This window comes from Petaurus breviceps, unplaced genomic scaffold, assembly GCF_028583685.1.
Source record: "Petaurus breviceps papuanus isolate PSGF00001 unplaced genomic scaffold, PetGlider_PUasm1.0 224, whole genome shotgun sequence".
Taxonomy (NCBI): domain Eukaryota; kingdom Metazoa; phylum Chordata; class Mammalia; order Diprotodontia; family Petauridae; genus Petaurus; species Petaurus breviceps.
Genome location: NW_027185887.1, coordinates 12,466,202 through 12,484,011, shown reverse-complemented (window position 1 = coordinate 12,484,011; position 17,810 = coordinate 12,466,202). Strand labels below are relative to the sequence as shown.

Genomic DNA, 17,810 nt, shown 5'->3' with positions numbered 1-17,810 from the left:
TCAAGATGGTGGAGGAGAAGCAGGACCTCTCCACTGCTCTGGCTTCCACCTTCCCCAATCCATGTAAAAGGGGATTCTAAACAAACTTTGGAGGTGCAGAACCCACAAAATGACACAGAGAAGCTAACCTCCCACTGAGAACAGCCTGGCAGGCCAGCAGGAATCAGCCAGCGCTGCACTCCGGGAGCCAAGCCCAGACCCACACAGAGGCTTTAGCCCCAGGGTGGGCCTGACCAGCCGCCAGCATGAGGGACTCCAGATCAGCAGCAGCTGTGGCCTTTACCAGATTTATCAACATATAACATATAGATGCGAAGGACAAAGGGAGAGGTCAGTGCAGTCTGGACTTTGGGACCCAGTAAGTGGGAGTGCATGGCTTTTGCCCCCAGGGCAAGAAGCCGCTGAGATGCCAGCACAGAGAGCCAGTGCCATGTAACAGCTTCAGCTCCTGGCCTGCAGAGTGTAGGAGGAGCAAGACCAATTCAGTCTGAGGGGTAATTGCTCTTGCTTTAACCTTCTTAGATCTGGATTGCAGTCTAGGGTGGAGGTACCGGGGTGTGTGTCCAGTTTGCCAGAGCATGTGGAGGCCTCAGAGAGGGCACCCATCTAATATCTCCAGCAGCTGAGAAAATCCCAGCATTTGGGATGAAAGCTCCCCTGTCTGGTGGCAGAGTCCTACTGTGGCAAAAAGCCCAGGGGTCAAGTGACTGAGGGGCGACATGACCAGGCAAAGGAAACACAGCAGACAGAAGATTCCAAAATTACACTCCTATTTGGGGGACAAAAAGGAGCAAAGCATAGAACAGGAGGAAGACAGTGAAGTCAGAACTCCTGTACCAAAAGCTTCAAAGGAAAATACGAGCTATTTACAGGCCATAGCATACCTTAAGAAGCAGATAAGAGAAATGGAGGAATAATTGGAAAGAGAAATGAGAACAATGCAAGAAAATTATGAAAAGAGAGTCAACAGCCTGACTGAGGAAAACCACACCTTAAAAAAATAGACTAACTCAAATGGCAAAAGAGGCTCAAAAAGGCAACGAGGAGAAGAATGACTTAAAAAGCCAAATTTGCCAGATGGAAAAAGAATCTCAAAAGCTCAATGAGGAGAATTATTGCTTCTGAATTAGAATTAGCAAATAGAAGCTAATGGCTTTATGAGAAATCAAGATGTTGTTAAACAGATCCAAACAAATGAAAGAATAGAAGGCAATGTGAAATATCTCACTGGAAAAACCACTGACCTGGAAAATAGATCCAGGAGATATAATTTAAAAATTATTGGACTACCTGAAAGCCATGATCAAAGTAACAACCTAGAAATCATCCTCCAGGAAGTTCTAAAGGAAAACTGCCCGGATGTTGTAGAACAAGAGGGCAAAATTAAGGTTGAAAGAATCCACCGATCACCTCCTGAAAAAGATCCCAAAAAGAAAACTCCTAGGAATATTATAGCCAGGTTCCAAAATTCCCAGATTAAGGAGAGAATATTACAAGCAGCCAGGAAGAAACAATTTGAATATTGTGGAAACACAATCAGGATAACCCAGGATCTGGCAGCTTCTATACTAAGAGATCGAAGGGCTTAGAATATGATATTCCAGAGGTCAAAGGAGCTGGGATTAAAACCAAGAATCACCTACCCAGCAAAACTGAGTATCATGTTTCAAGGGAAAATATGGTCATTCAGTGGCATAGAGGACTTTCAAGCATTCTTGCTGAAAAAACCAGAGTTGAATAGAAAATTTAACATTCAGATACAAGAAGCAAGAGAAGCATGAGAAGGTAAACAGGGAAAAGAAATCATAAGGAACTTATCAAAGTTGAACTATTAACATTCCTACATGGAAAAACAATAATTGTAACTTATGAAACTTTTCTCAGTAGTTGAAGGAAATATATATGTGTGTGTGTGTGTGTGTGTGTGTGTGTGTGTGTGTGTGTGTTAGGGTATATGGGCATATGAATATATGTGAATGTGTGTATATATGTTTACAGGTATACATAGATAGAGGGCACAGGACCAATTTAACAGGTATGATACTTAAAAGGTAAAATTAATAGATGAGAGGAATATAATGAGAGGAGATGGGGAGAGAAAGAATGGGGTAAACCATCTCATATAGAAGTGGCAAGGAAAAATGGTTACAATGGAGGGGAAGAAAAGGAAGGCAAAAAGGAATGGGTCAACCTTATTCCCATTGCATATGGCTTGAGGAAGAAATGAAATACTCACTAAATAGGGTATCTCACCCTCCAGGAGAGTAGGGGGGAAGGGGATGAGAGGGGAGATGATGGAAGGGGATGAGAGGGGAGATGATGGAAGGGAGGGCAGGCTGAGGGGGGAGGGAAGTTGGAAGCACCTACTTTTGAAAAGGGACGGGATCAAAGTAGAGAATAGAAGAAGTGGGAGGTGGGATAGGAGGGAGGGAAATATAGTCAGTCTTTTACAATATATCTACTATGTTATTGTTTTGCATTAGCCACACATGTACAACCTATACTGAACTGCTTATCTTCACAGCAAGGGTGGGTGACAAAGGAGGAAGGGAATGAATCTGGAATTCAAAGTGTTAAAATCAAATATTAAATATACATATATATATACTATTATTAATACTATTTTACATGTAATTGGGAAATAAGATATACAGGTACTGGGGCATAGAGATCCACTGGAAAAGTCAAAAGGGCTATGGGAGAAAATATGGGAGAGAGTAGATTAGAGGAGGGGATATCCTGTGGGACTGCTATTTTGCGGCAATGGGTAGGGGGAAAACAGGGAGAAAATTTGTAACTCAAAATGTGGTAGAAATGAATGATATAAATAAGAAGTTAATAAAGCATTTGAAAAATAAAATAAATTTAAAAAGAATAATACATTATGCAATTTTATAAGAATTAAAGTCCAACTCACTGTCCTATAGTTTGAAGACTCCATATCTCTCTCCCTCCCTCCCCCATACCTTCTTCCTCCTTTCTTTTGTTTTTTTTCTTCTTTCTTGCTTTCCTTCCTTCTTCCCTTATTCCTTCCTTCTTTCCTTCCTTCTTTCCTTTCTTTCTTTCTTCCATAACCAGGACAACACTTATACATTTCCAGTTAAGCATACTTTGTTATTTTAAATGATTTTTCAAAAGGAACCAAAATGAAATTAATAATCACATTTGCTGAAAATGCTTTATTACTATAGAATGTGGTACCTTCAGACTTAGTGACTTATTCCTGCAAATTCTTTTGTATTTGTATTCTATTATACACCTTTTTTACATTTTCTACATGTTTAAGAATGGTATATGTTTATGAACTCCTTCAAGAGTCATATGTCTTTAAACAACTTCCCTTCTTCCTCATTGGAAGCATTTTTGTTTATATCTTCATAATTTCATTTTCCAGACTTTCCAATAATTCTTGGCTTGGCTTTCCCTGTCCAGTTTTATAAGATAAGACCTCATCTATTCTTTCTCTGAACCCATCTAAATCTGCTTTTCTGAAATTCAGGGCAACTATCAAAAAAAGATCAATTTCCTTCTTCTTTTAAGTAATTAGAGAAATTAAAATTAAAATGACTCTGAGATTCCACCTCATACCCATTAGATCAGCAAAGTATACAAAAGATAAAAAAGACAAATGACCAGGGATCTGCCCGACAACCTGCAAATTCGTGCCCTATGTGAAATTATGAATTAGTCCAGCCAATCTGTAAAGAAATATGGAACTATGCCCAGAAAATTACTAAAATCTTTTAGATAATTTTTGTCCTAACTTACCACTGTTATACTCCAAAGAGATGAAAGAAAGAGAAAAAGGATTTGGAATGTTCAAAAGTATTTATAGCAGTTCTGTTCAAAATACTCCAGAACTGAATCCTAAGGAAATGTCATTCTCATAGGAAATGGATGAAAAAATTATCATGTGTGAATTTAATAGAATATTATTTTAATGAGAAATAGTGAAATGGACAATTTCAGAGAGAACTGGGAAGAACTTTATAAACTGATGTAACTTGAGCAGAAATCAAATGACTTGCATGATGACAACAATATCATATAACTTTGAAAGATTTTAAATCTCTGATGATGTGATAATAAACCATGAGCTCATAAGAAAGATGAAACAGACAACTCATCTCCTTCCATAGAAGTGATTTATTTAAAGTACAGAATGAGAGAGAAATGCATTTTGAGAAATGTGGGAATTTTACATTTTGCCAGACTATACATGTTTATGATAAGCTTTTCCTTTGTTGTTGTTGCTACTGCTGCTGCTATTGTTGTTGAGTGGGGGATGGGAATGGGTAGAGACAATGTATAAATTCATGTAAAATAGAAATGAAGAAATAAAGATTCCCATTGATGGAGAAGTCATTACCTTTTTAAATTAGCCATTTTAATTTTTAGATAGGTTTAATTTTTATATTTTTTTATTCCTTTCATGGCAAAAGTATTCTCTCTGCAAAATATGTCCATTACTCCTATGTTTTACTAGTCTCTAGGTCACTCTCTATCCTGGTGGTCCTCTCCTTTGAACTTCATACAAATAAACCAAAAAGTAGAGTGATGGAAGACAATGATTTCTTTCACTCTACTCACATGAACATCACTTCCATTAACATGCTGAAGCCTGTTCCAACAGCCAGCCACCTTTCAATTGCTTATATCTAGTTAAACTATTCAAATATATATTTACCAGAAAAGCAAAAAAAGGACAATTTCTCTAATAATCTATTATAAATTAATTTCTTTTTCTCAATATTGATGAGATATGAAACATATCAATGTTTTACTTTTCCTTTTTATTATTAAATTGGCACCAAAATAATGAAAATGACTAAAAAAGTCTCACAAGTGTCATTCGATTCCTTCTTATAAGCTGTTCATTTCTATATTGTAAATGTCTACTAAAATAACATTATATAAAATATACTTTTACAGTGTTACAAAAGCAAATTGAAATAAATGTATAAATCTTGCTTATTTCAAGATCCTAAAATGACAGACTTTTATAAATTTATCAGGCATTGGAATGTTAGAGAAATATACTCCCAAGTTACAATAATATAGTAGTAAAATTATTACTAAGCAGCTATACTGAAGCCCAAAAAAGTGTCATTTGCAATAAAGAGAATGTAATAAAGGTATCATTACCACTAAGCTATGGAAGTGCAAAGGAAAAGTAGCAATATTAAAATTGAAGACAAGTTTGAAGCTGCTTAAGTCTGATTTCTAGAGTATCACTTGGATGCCCCTTACCTAAATCTTTATTCATTTTAAAATGTTTTATTGATATTTTTGTGTTTATATTGCAGTCATTGCTCACGTGTTCCCTTATTGGGCACTGCTTTGTGAAGAAAAAACATTTAAGAAATTTAGGAAAAGAATCCAGCACAGAATCCATGACTTAAAATGTGTATGTCTGCCCTGGTATGGCTCCAACTTTCTGTAATAAGAGATGATGTATGTTTTGTGATTTTTGCTTCAGAGCATTCATTCAGGTTTTTCCATAAATAAGAATTCAACTTTCTGTTAGTGATCTATACATTTAAATTGTTGTAGTCATTGTGGTGATCATTCCCTTGCTTCTACTTATTTGGTTGTGGATGACTTCATAAAGTTATTTACATTTTTTTCTCTGAATTCCTTACACTCATTTTTTGTACCACAGTATTCCATCACATTTACATGGCCAAGTCTATGGTACCCACTTTCTTTCCAGTTCTTTAATAATGTAAAGAAAACTGCTACATGTTGAGATATATATATATACATATTGCACTTTTGTTTCTGTCTTTGACTTCCTGATGTATATACCCATTAGTGAGATTTCTGGTTCAAAGTATATGGATAATTAATTTGCTTACATAACACCAAATTGAAATCCAGGATGGGTCAACCTATTCACAGCTCCAGTAACATTGCTTTAATGAGTTTGTCTTCCCACTGCTTCTATAATAGCTTTGGTGGGCCTTTCTTCTCAATGCTTCTATAATAGCAAATGTTCACAGCTTTTTTTCAGTTTTGCCTATTTGCACGATTTAACATCAGAGTTGCTTTAATTCATTTTTCTCTTACAACTAGAGATTTGGAGCCTGTTTTCATGTGATCATCCATACTTTGCAAATTCTTGGGAAAATTATTCACATACTTTTACCACTTATTCTACTGGGGAACAGCTCTAGATGTTTTTTTTTGTTTGTTTAAGACTTTAATAAGTGACAGTTGACATAACTTTTCCCATTCTATGATTTTTCATCTAATTATATCTTTAATAATTTAATTTTGAAAAAAAATATTTTGGAATCAAGATTGGCCATTTTATCTTATGTAATCTCCTCTGTCCTTTATTTGTATTCATCCCCTAGCTATAGTTGTAAAATGTGCCTTATAACATTTTCTTTTCTTTTAATGGAATCACCTTTTATTTTCAATCGTCAGATTGTTGTATGTGGTGTAAGTGTTGATTTAATCTTAATTTCTGCTAAACTTGTTATTCAGTCATATTTCAGTTCAGTCCAAGTTTTTGTGACCCCTTTTGGGGTTTTATTGGTAAATATGTTACAATACCCCACTTCATGTTGCAGATGAAAGCTGGTATAAACAAACAGGGTTAAGTGTCTATGGTCATGTGTTAGTAAGTGTCTGAAGCCTTATTTGAACTTATCAAGATGATTTCTTTATTCTAAGCCTAGTGCTCTATCTACTGCTGAACTGCCTAGCTGCCCAACACTAGTATCTACTTTTCCCAGAAGTTTCCAAAAAGGGATTTTTTCTGCCCCATTCCTCATTGCACCCTAGTGTAAAGTCAAGTACGAGCAACTTTCCAGAAAAATGCTACTGTGTATAGCTTTTAAGGTTCTGATTACATAGTATAGTGAACAATCTATTCAGTTACAAATCAGAGCAAAACATTCACAGTATATCAAGGTACATCATTCACGATGTTACAACTTATCACAGAAAATCAAAATACAGCATTCACAACAACTTATCACTAAGATGGCCATGTAGTTTTCACCACAGTGGTCACACAGTTTTGAACAAGGTATATTCATTTAGTCAATCATTTAGTAATAATTTAATCACCCTTAAGGAGGCTTTCCTCCTTAAGGGTCACAAAATACAATAGTCAAAGTTCTTCACTCATGTGGCACACTAAGTTACAATGTCAGTTACTACTCAGCACTCTCTTAAGGGGTAGTGTAAAATACACAAGCCCTCTACCCCTAGGTCACTAGTAAATTACAATTTCTCAGTCAGTACACAGTATTCAAGTAAAGTCTTCTTTCAGTTTAACTCTGGGTAATCTCTCAGATTCCCTGGATCTCCTTCTATGGTCCCAGCTCCTACCTGGATTTACCAAACTGTCACCTGGGTTCAAAGGCAGACAGCTCCCCGCTCCTTGTCCAGCTCTCCACACACTTCCTGTTCCACTCTGAAGCTCACAGCATCCAGTCCACCTTAAATCCTTCACAGTCTCTATTCCCAGGAAGTTAAGGCTTAACAAAGGCACAAACAGGCTCATTAAAAATACCAGCATCACAGTCATGCTTCCTCAGTCTGTGGCAACTCCAGCTGGCCTTTGAACATCTTCAGCAGCTCCCAGAAGCTCCAACTGGCCCTCAGACTCAGAAGCTCCTCTGAAGAAGCTCCAGCTGGTTCCCAGAATCAAAGTCACTTCACCCAGGTTCCCAAAATCAAAATCATTCTCTCCAACCTGGGGGGGCCTTTCCTCTTCAGCCTCCCAGGCAACCTCCCAAGAAGCTTGCTCCAAGAAAATCTGTGTGTCCCAGCACGGGCTTCTCCTTATATACACACATGGCATTAGCTGCTTCCTGTTTCAGCCATTTCCTGTTTCAACCCCTTCCTGTTACATCAGCAATAGGGGTTCCTACCTTCTGTTTCTTTAATATTCTTTATTAATTACTAAGTGCTAAGTACCTGTTAGCTTTGCCAATAGAAAGGGATCAAATTACATTAATATTACACCTAGCTATATATGTTCTTGGGTTTACCAAACATTGGACTCTGGATTTTATTTACTTCTCTTTCTTGCTTATCTAATCTGTTCTTTGTTATGATTTTTTTCTTTTTAATTAGCTTGAAGTAGTTTGATTCATACTGCTTTATAATGTAGTTTGAAGTCTAATAATGCTATCTTCTCTTCATAGGTACTTTTTCTCATTATTTTCCTTGTGATTGTAGACCTATTGTTCTTCTGATGAATTTTCTTATTAGTTTGTCTAGTTTTAATAAGTATTCCCTAGGGGTGGATAGGTGGAGCAGTGAATAGAGCATCAGCCCTGGAGTCAGGAGGACCTGAGTTAAAATCCAACCTGAGACACTTGACACACTTAATAGCTTTGTGACTTTGAGCAAGCCGCTTAACCCCAATTGCCCTCCAAAAAGAAAAAAAAAAAAGTATTCCCTGCAGAATTTGTTTTGAAAAATACTAAATCTGTAAATCAATTTAGGTAATATTACCATCATATTATATTGACATGGTTCAGCCCTGAGCACTGAATATCTCTCCAATTGTTTGTTTCCCTTTATTTCTACAGAGAATTAGTTACTGTAATTATATAAATCTTCTGTGCCTTTATATGTTAATTTCTCATAATTTTATGATTATTTTCTATGGAATTTCTCTTCTTTCTTCCTAGGTTTGCTACTACTATGTATAAATGGTCATGATTTTGTGCATTTGTTATATTTCTCAAATATTTTAAATTACAAAAGACTATATTTGGATGGATGAGTGAGGTCTGCAAATTGCCTGGGCTCACTAGCTTTCACCCATAGGCTTTTTTTTACAACTCAGTAGAATTTGTTACAGAATGATATTTTAATCTAACATATATACCCAATGTTCCATTTACTTAATCAACTCCCTATTTCTTTCCAAATAACTCTCATTCTTGCCTCTCCTATCTAGGTGATGAAGATATACTTTGGCTATCAAATCAGAAAGAGAAGAGGATAAGAATTTAACCAGCATCTTCTGTGTATGAAGTACTGTGCTAAGTCTTTTGCAAAGTCACCTCATTTGATCTGCTTTAAAAACTGCAGGAAAACACATGTGTACCTTTTCTCTTATGCATGTGCTTAACTTTTTTATTATTTTATTTTCCCTAAATATCCATATCTGTTCTCAGTTCAGTTAAAATATCCGCAACCCTTATCTGCTATAGAAAATAAGTGGGGTGGGTATGACACTGGTTAGTTATTTATTTGAAAATGAAGATTGAAATGAATAAAATGAAAAGGGCTATTCAGAGCTCTCTATAAATTGAGAAGAAAACAAGCATATTTCTTCTCATAGCATAAAATTAAAAGTTTTTTCATTTTATTTTTTGCTACTATCCCATCTACATTGCCTAGTTAATTGTTTAAATCATTTAATCATATTACTTCCTACACTCATCTAAATGCAAAATTTTCTATTTTTCTATATATTATCTCATAGCTTCCAAAAGTTCTCCTTTTCAAAATGTTTTTACTGTAAAATACAAAGAAATATCATATGAAATTTTAAAAAATCTACTTAGGCTCTGATTCAACTTCAAAATCTAAGATGTTCATTGCTGAATTTTAACTATGATTTTTCATTGTACTTATTTGTAATGTTAAAATTCTTATTCACTCATCCAGATTCTTCATGTTTATTTAACCTAAAAATATCATCAATTTTTTGCATGCTTATCCTTTTGTCCATCTTCCTAAGATGAGCTAAAAATAATCTTTTTGTATATCATTGTGTAAGATGACATGCCACTAAAGCAGTTTTTTTTACTTATTTGTGTGTGGAGATGACTAATAGCTAATAATCTATCTTTCATTACTAATAACAATGAGAAAACAATGAATTTAAATTTAGTGCTCATATCATGTCCTAAAGAAAATGTTACTTAATACAGAGAAATATTTAAATAGGATAAAGATATGGTGCCCCATAAGTAAATGAAATGGGGATATGTGTTGGGGGGGAAAATAAAACTCCTTCTCCAAAAAAAAAAGTCTAGAATACTCTTAGAGTAAAATCTTCTTCTGATATAACCCTTAAACCACAATTATATGCCTACTATTATCCTTTCAGACAAAGAAGCAAAGCAAACTTTACCACCCAGACTCTCAGTTAAGGTCAGAAGGGGTGGAGCTGTCACACTTGTACAACCCATCTCAAAGAGCCCACAATCTGTTTGATTCTTTCACTCAATAATTTTTTGTAGTTCTCTAACTTCTTATCTATCTTTACTATAATTCTGACCTGTTGCTTTCAGTTCCCAGTTTTCATTTTTGTTCATCATTCAGTTAGGTTATCTTTTCTCAGTATCCTATTTATTGTTGAATTATCCTTGACTTTAATGTTTTATTTCATTTATTATCAACCTTCTTCAAGTGTGAATCCTGAAGCCCTGATTCTCTCACCTTCCTAACCTAACCACTGAAAAAACTCTAAGAACCTTGGTTCAGCCCCTCCAAATTCAGCATGATGCCAGTTGTCTATGGTATTTTCTTAGCTCATAACAATGTCATTATTATTTCTTGTGAAGCACTCAATCTATATTTTGAGAACCTACCAGTCAGTGTATTTGTTCCATTATGAACCAAGCACTTCATACATCTGCATTGGAAAACTGAATATTAGATGATGGTACACAAGACAATCAATACTTCCAGTTTGATGACTTGTGGTCTTATCATTGTATATACTTTCTCCAGTCATGTAAATTACAAGTCATCCATGACACTGATCCCTGGTGATTCTCCTTGTTTTGCAAATTATCCAAAGGGAAAAAGCTGATTTCATTCAATATACTGAGAGCTTAATTTATATCTTTTTTTTATTTTATAGACACCAAAGGAGTTCTTGAGCTGACCATCATTCTGACAGACTCTCATTAGCTCACCTTTTTTCCCCAGTATGCATCTTTCTGATGACCTCCTTTATTATGCTTTTCCCACACAATTCTTCATTGAAAATATGCTGCAAAATAAGCTTATATTATAGAAAAAGAAAATAATAGTTACTGGAGAAGATGTGGGAAAATTGGAATACTAAGGCATTGTTGATGAAGTTGTGAACTGATCTAACCATTCTGGAGAGCTATTTGGAACTATGCCCAAAGGACAACATCACTACTAGGCTATGTCCCAAGGAGATAATAAAAAGGGAAAAGGACTCACGTGTACAAAAATATTTATAGTAGCTCTTTTTGTGATGGCAAAGAATTGGAAATTAGGTGGGTGCCCATCAATTTGGGAATGGCTGAAACAAGTTGAGTTATATGAATGTAATGGAAATAATATTGTGCTATAAGAAAGGATGAGCAGGCAGATTTCAGAAAAAAAAAATAACCCTGGAAAGGCTTACATGCTGAGGCAATATGATGCTGAGGGAAGTGAGCAAAACCAGAAGAACATTGTACACAGTAACAACAACTTTGGTTGATGATCACCTTTGGTTAACACGGCTCTTCTTATCAGTACAATGATCTAATTACAAAAGACTCATGATGGAAAACATTATCCACATCCAGAAAAAGTACTATGAAGTCTGAATGCAAATTGAAGCAAGCCATTTTCATATTTTTTATTTTCTTTTTGCTTTCTCTTGGTTTTTTTCCTTTGGTTCTGATTTTTCCTTCACAACATGACTAATGGGAAAATGTTTAATATGTTTATACATGTACAACCTATATCATATTGAATTCCATCTCAGGAAGGGGGGAACAGAGGGAGGGAGAAAAAGATTTGGAATTCAAAATCTTTTTTTTTTGCTTTTCTTTTTTGGAGGGCAATTGGGTTTCAGTAACTTGCCCAAGGTCACATAGCTAGGTTTTTTGTTTGTGTGTGTTAAGTGTCTGAGGCTGGATCTGAACTCAGGCCTCCTGACTCGAGGGCCAGCATTCTACTCACTGCACCACCTAGCCGCCCCCCAAAGTCTTTTAGAAGTGAAAGTTGAAAATTGTCTTTACATGTAATTTGAAAAAATGAAATACTATTTAAAAAAGAAAATATGCTACAGATGAGTCATTCCCATTCTGCTCCCCTTCATTGCCCTTTGGGTGACCTACAACTTTAATTCTTTGAACAATAAAGTATTTCATGACCTGTAACCATATAGAAATCCTGGAAGGTGGTGTTAATAAATTGTCTTTTGTTTAAGATATGGAATTTTTAAAAGCATTTTCCATATATATAATGAGACCTTGGGGCAGTTGGGTAACACAGTGGATATAGCTCCAGGCCTGGAGTCAGGAAGATCTGAGTTCAAGTCCAGCCCCAGACACTTAATAGCTATGTGATCTGGGAAAATCACTTAACCCCATGTGTCTCAGTTTTCTCATCTGTAAAAATAAAAAAAAGAGAAGGAAATGACAAACAACTCCAGTATCTTTGCCAATAAAATCTTAAATGAGGTCATGTAGAGGCAGAAACAACTGAAACAACTAAACAACAAATACTGCCTGCTGTCATGAATCTATTTAATTCTAGACCCAATTCATTTTCTATTGGCACCATCAGTCTGAAATATGAAACAGTTTTATGTTGTTGTTGTTTTCTAACAGCATATACTGTTCTGAACAACAGGCATCTTTGCTTACTTGACTCTTCCAGTATGAGTATTTTGGTCAAAGTATTTTGAGTTATTTTACTCATGTGAAAATAAAGGCTGGGGTCTCAACTTTTCCACTTACCACTTGTGTGATCTTGAACCTTATTTCTTTAGGGTTACTTTTCTTCATCTTTAAAACAAGATATTGAAATAAATAATCTCCAACACCCTTTTCACCTCTAAATATATAAAGCTAAATTAGAATTTAATTTAGGAGGTCTATTTAGTGTTTCAGGGCTTGCAAATCATTTTAATCATGTTATCTTAATTTATCCTCATAATAATGCTTTGAGATATATATGCATGTGCATACATATATACATAAACATTACATATACAAACATAATATATTTTACATATATACACATAACTAATGGAATAGAATATATATTTGTGTCTGTGTTTGTGTATGTATGTGTGTATTCCATCATTGAATCCTTTCTTAAAACCTTTTCAAAATGAGAAGAATGAACAGAGTAAATATTCCATTGTCATAGGCTTTGAGAAAATAGGTTCATCTTTATGCCATGGTGGAGCATAAGAGAAGGACTTTTGTGGAGACTGTTAATTTAATATTGTTATTATTTTTGCATATATATTTAGGGAAAGATATAATTTAGAGTACAATTTAAAGGAATATAAACACCTAGGTACAAAACCAGTATTTTTCTCATTAAACTCCAACAGTAAATAGTAACTGCTTAATTTAACTCTATTATAGAGTTTAAGGAACAAAAACATCATAAAATCTTTTATAGAATCAAAACACTCCAAGTCATTATATGCAATTAGAATTCTGACATACTTTGGAGATTTGGGCACCAGAAACAGGTGACTTTAGCTTTTAACTATTTAATTCAAATTTAAAAGAAAGAAGTATTATTTTGAGCTCTTATGCCTTTTTATTATAGAGAGGCACTGTTTTCTACTGTACATATATTTTTATTCCATACAGTTTCATTTCACTCAGAAGAAAGAGGTTAGAGACATACCATTTTTGTGTCTTCCCACAAGATGATGTTTTTTTCCCCAATCATAAGAAGGTTTCCCAGGCAACCAACCTTACTAGCTCATTCTAACTTCCCCTCCCTACCAATGAATGCTTAACCTTTATAGAATCTTTTTTTTTTTAACTCAGTGCTATGACTTCTAGAAAATTTTGCAATTTCACATCTGTCAGATGTTTGCTTTTACTTTTTAAAGGGACCATGTTTCCCCCATTTGAGAATCTAAAAATATGTTTGAATTTTGAATTTGAGTTTTCAGATGAAGGTTGTACTGTAGTTTCTTCCTATCCCCTTAATTATACTTAGTGACTGCTTAAACTTAACAGGACAAAGATCAATATATATATTTTAAACTAGAAAGTCACATTTTCCTACATATCCTTTTTTATCTTAGTAGGGATAAGAAAGGATGGGAAGCATAACTGAAAAAAAAATGTAGAGGTTTTAAACATTTGGAGGGAGGCACTGAGTCTGAAATACAAATGCAAATCTGAGATTTTTGTTGGTCTTGGAAATCTACAATTCTAATAAACTTCCCAATACTTTAATCATACAGTGTGAGTATGTAAGAGCAAAAAAGAAGATGCTTTTCATTCAAATTTTGAACTACTACTAGAACCTATATAGTTCTTGCTTGTGGTCAAACTGAAAATCTTATTTTCTGAAATGGGATGATGAAAGCTCAAGCACTTCAAAATCCATACTGGTGGTCAAAAGAGAAAGGGAGGAATACTACCCAGAATTCTTTTATTGGCTACAGTGCTAATCCCTCAATTCCTCAGACTATTAGAGATCTTTACTTCAGGAAGTACTCAATAAATGCATCACCCAGGTAATGTCCTGCAATTCAAAGAGTGCGCCCCCTCCCCCCAAAGAAAAGCTATCCCAGACTCAAGGTAACCTATTATTTTGTTACCACTCCAAAAACATAATTCATCATCAATGTATTTAACTTCGATGTTTAGTCTTAGGGAACACAGGTCAAAGCAATTCACTTAATGAAATGGTACTGTAAGAAAAAAAGTTCCCCATTAACTGGGGAATAAATTCCCACAAGCATATATGGGCATAGTAGCTATATGTGTGTGTATGTATGTATAAAATTTAAACATATTATACATATGTGTATGTATGTATGAATGTATGTATGCATGTGTGTATATATGTGTATACACACAGTTATCCCTTCCACATCAGGGGGTTGGGGGTATGGCACCCCATGATTTGGAAAATCCACATAAAATTTTTTGACCCTCTGTACCAGAGAGGTCCAATTTTTTTTCTTTTGCTTTTATGAGGTGTTTACAGCACCTTATTGATCTTATTACCTAGTGTTTTGAGTTTACAAAATGTCTTATGTATATCTCATTTGATCCTCACAATGACTTTGAAGTAGGTACAATAAGTGACTTGCCCAAGAAGCAAATGTGTCTTACTGTGTCCTAGACAGAATTCACTCAGGTGTTCCTGAGTGTGTGTCCCTCACCCTATCCACTATGATACTTGGCTGTCTCAGATAAGTTGGTGGGGGAGGCACAAAGACAAATATAATCTTAGGGACCAAAGTCATTTGTTGACTCTTCTAGGATCATAGCCATATCCCTATCTTATATATGAAGATGATTTGAACTCCCCCTTAAAAGAATAAGCTATCATCATTTCTATTTCAGTTGTTGCTGTTGTTATTTACCCTTCTGTAATGGGAATGCAAATTTGGAAGATTTTCCCTGCCCCTAGGCTAAAATGCACCTGAAGCCTGGAGAGGGAGGCTTGTTTTTCAGTAAATACTTTTTGATTGGCCAGTGGGTCAATAAGGTTGTTACATTCTCTGAGCCTGGAGAAGGCTATATAAGCCCTGGTGTGTAGCTTTGTTTTGGGACTCACTTTGAGAAGTGTTCTGTGATTTGATCTGAATTCTGGGAAGCCGTTGTTGAGGGTACCCCGGCTTTGAAAAACCCAGATGTGGAAACCCAGATGTTGACTGGGTATAGATGTAATGGTTGGACAGTTTGGAAAGCTGTCTACTTGATCTGTTAATGTCTTGATAATTCTGTCTGTATATTTTGAAGTTTGGGGTGCTGACCTTTTTCCCCTGAACAAGGTAAACGATATATGTCTGACTGATTAAAGTAAGCTTGTTAATCCATTTTGAGTTGCTTTCCTTTAACAAAGCAGATCCAAGAACCTGTATGGGCAGCAAACCCTGAGGACATGCTTGGGGTGCTTGCTGCTACACCTTCTTGAAATATCAATTATACTAAGGTTGATGGCTTAGAAAGTTTAGGGGAAATGTGATCAAATGTGGTGAGGAAGGAAAAAAAAACTGAGAACCCATCTTTATTCTAAATTTCAAAGCCTGGTCCAAAATATAAAATGTTTTCTGTAGGTATGGGATGCTGTTCGATATCCTAATTTATTTAAACCATTCTTCTGAAAATGAACCAACTGGAAGTAAAGTGAACTTGCCTCCCTTAACCATATGTGATCAAATCATGAGAAATCACAGGATCAAAATAAAGTAAACAACAGAAAGTAAGAAACAAACCATATTTGTAGTGTAGCATATACAAAACACTAAAAGAAAAATGATTCACATATTATATATTTTATTTTGGGTATTAAAATAGGAAGAGTAAAAGAAATGAAACCAAACTTAAGGAATAGGCTGAGTTCCTTAGCCTTGTGTCAAGTATCTCTCAGTGTTCACTGACCAACATGTCTGGAAATATGTGGTCAATAAAGGAGTTTGAGTCAACTTACCATCCACATGGAGTTATATGAAGTGGCAAGGGCCCCTTCACTACATTATCTGTAGCAATATTTTATGATTAATGGCTACCCCCAAATGAAATGACTCACAAAATTGTCATTGATTTACCAGCATTGACTTCAGTAACCTTTCTTTGGAGTTGGTTTTGAATGTTAGTCAAAGGACTAGTACAATCAGAAGGGAGTTCAACATGCTCTAAGCAAAATTAGAGTTCAAGGACTAGACAAAATCTAAGGTAATGCTGGCAAATAACTAGACTTCTGTGTGTAAAAAGAGAATCATTCTTTTTCTGTTTTCCACACATTCAAATACACAGACCTGGAAAATATTTTATTTAAAGATATACAATGATGACAAAGAGAGCTGGTTTCTAAACCTGTGACTTGTACAGTAAGTAAAATTTAATTGAAAGCAACATTTCTGAAAAGGAAAGAAGGAATTTGAAAAGGCTTGTCTAAAAATAAAGCAAGAAAGAAAACAAAAGAGAAAATGGAAAATGTTAGATGGTCCTTCAGCTGAAATAATGCTGACCGAGTACAAAGAGGAGATTTGAGAGATATGTTCTAGTGGCAATCCCAGAGGAATTGTGGGGTTTTTCTCCATCTACCACAAAATTTTAAGAAAATAAACTTATGACTTCAAAGGAAGAGAGGAGGGATACATCTAAAGAAAGTGAGTTATGAAGGCAGATTAAGGCAAAAACCAATACAGATTAAAGAAAAAGACAAAAAGAAATATTTAATTGTATGATAAAAAAAATCATAAATAGAATAGATAATGTCATTCTAGGTCAGGCTGAACATCTGAGAGAGTATATAAGAAATGGAAACAAACTGAAGCATATTGAAAACAGATGTCAAAAAATACTCTTTCAAAGAGAGAATAATCATTGTTTGGAGTTGACAGCAGGACAAAATTAAGTAGGGCTTCACACACTGTCTCATCCAAGAAAGGCTAACAAAGGAAATATCTGAGAAAAGAAGTTATGAGGGCTATTTCTTTAGCCTAAACATTGTACATCATATTCTTAGACTTCATACCGAAATGTGCATGAATTTTAAGAGGTTATCTGGTATTCAATTCCTTGTCTCTGGAAAGACGGATCCATTTTTGTTGTTGTTTTTTTTAATGTGAATACACTATAACATTAAATACTCCTTTTGTGAATAAAAATTGAATTCTGATTAGTACAGACCACCATGTTTAACATGTCACCTTTTTTTTTCTTCTAACACATGAACAACAAACATTATCAACCCAATTTTGGAACGGAGAAAAGAGAGATGTGGAGTTATTTCTTAAGGAGCGTTGACTTTGGGAGCTGGAAATGGACACTGCTTCTTTCTCTTTGTACTGTGATCTGCATTTCAAAACTGATTCTTGAAACATACTGTAATCTTTTGAAGGAACTCCAGCGAGA

General features: G+C 35.1%; 1 long non-coding RNA gene across 1 annotated transcript in view; it reads left to right on the top strand.

Moving 5' to 3' along the window:
• LOC138166557 (uncharacterized) overlaps positions 1–17,532 on the top strand; it is a 57,473-nt gene extending 39,941 nt beyond the window's left edge. Inside the window, exons 3-4 of the long non-coding RNA XR_011169620.1 lie at positions 8,930–9,006; positions 10,850–17,532. This is a non-coding gene — a long non-coding RNA (uncharacterized lncRNA). The remainder of the gene's footprint in view (positions 1–8,929; positions 9,007–10,849) is intronic.
• The last annotated feature ends 278 nt before the right edge of the window (positions 17,533–17,810 follow it).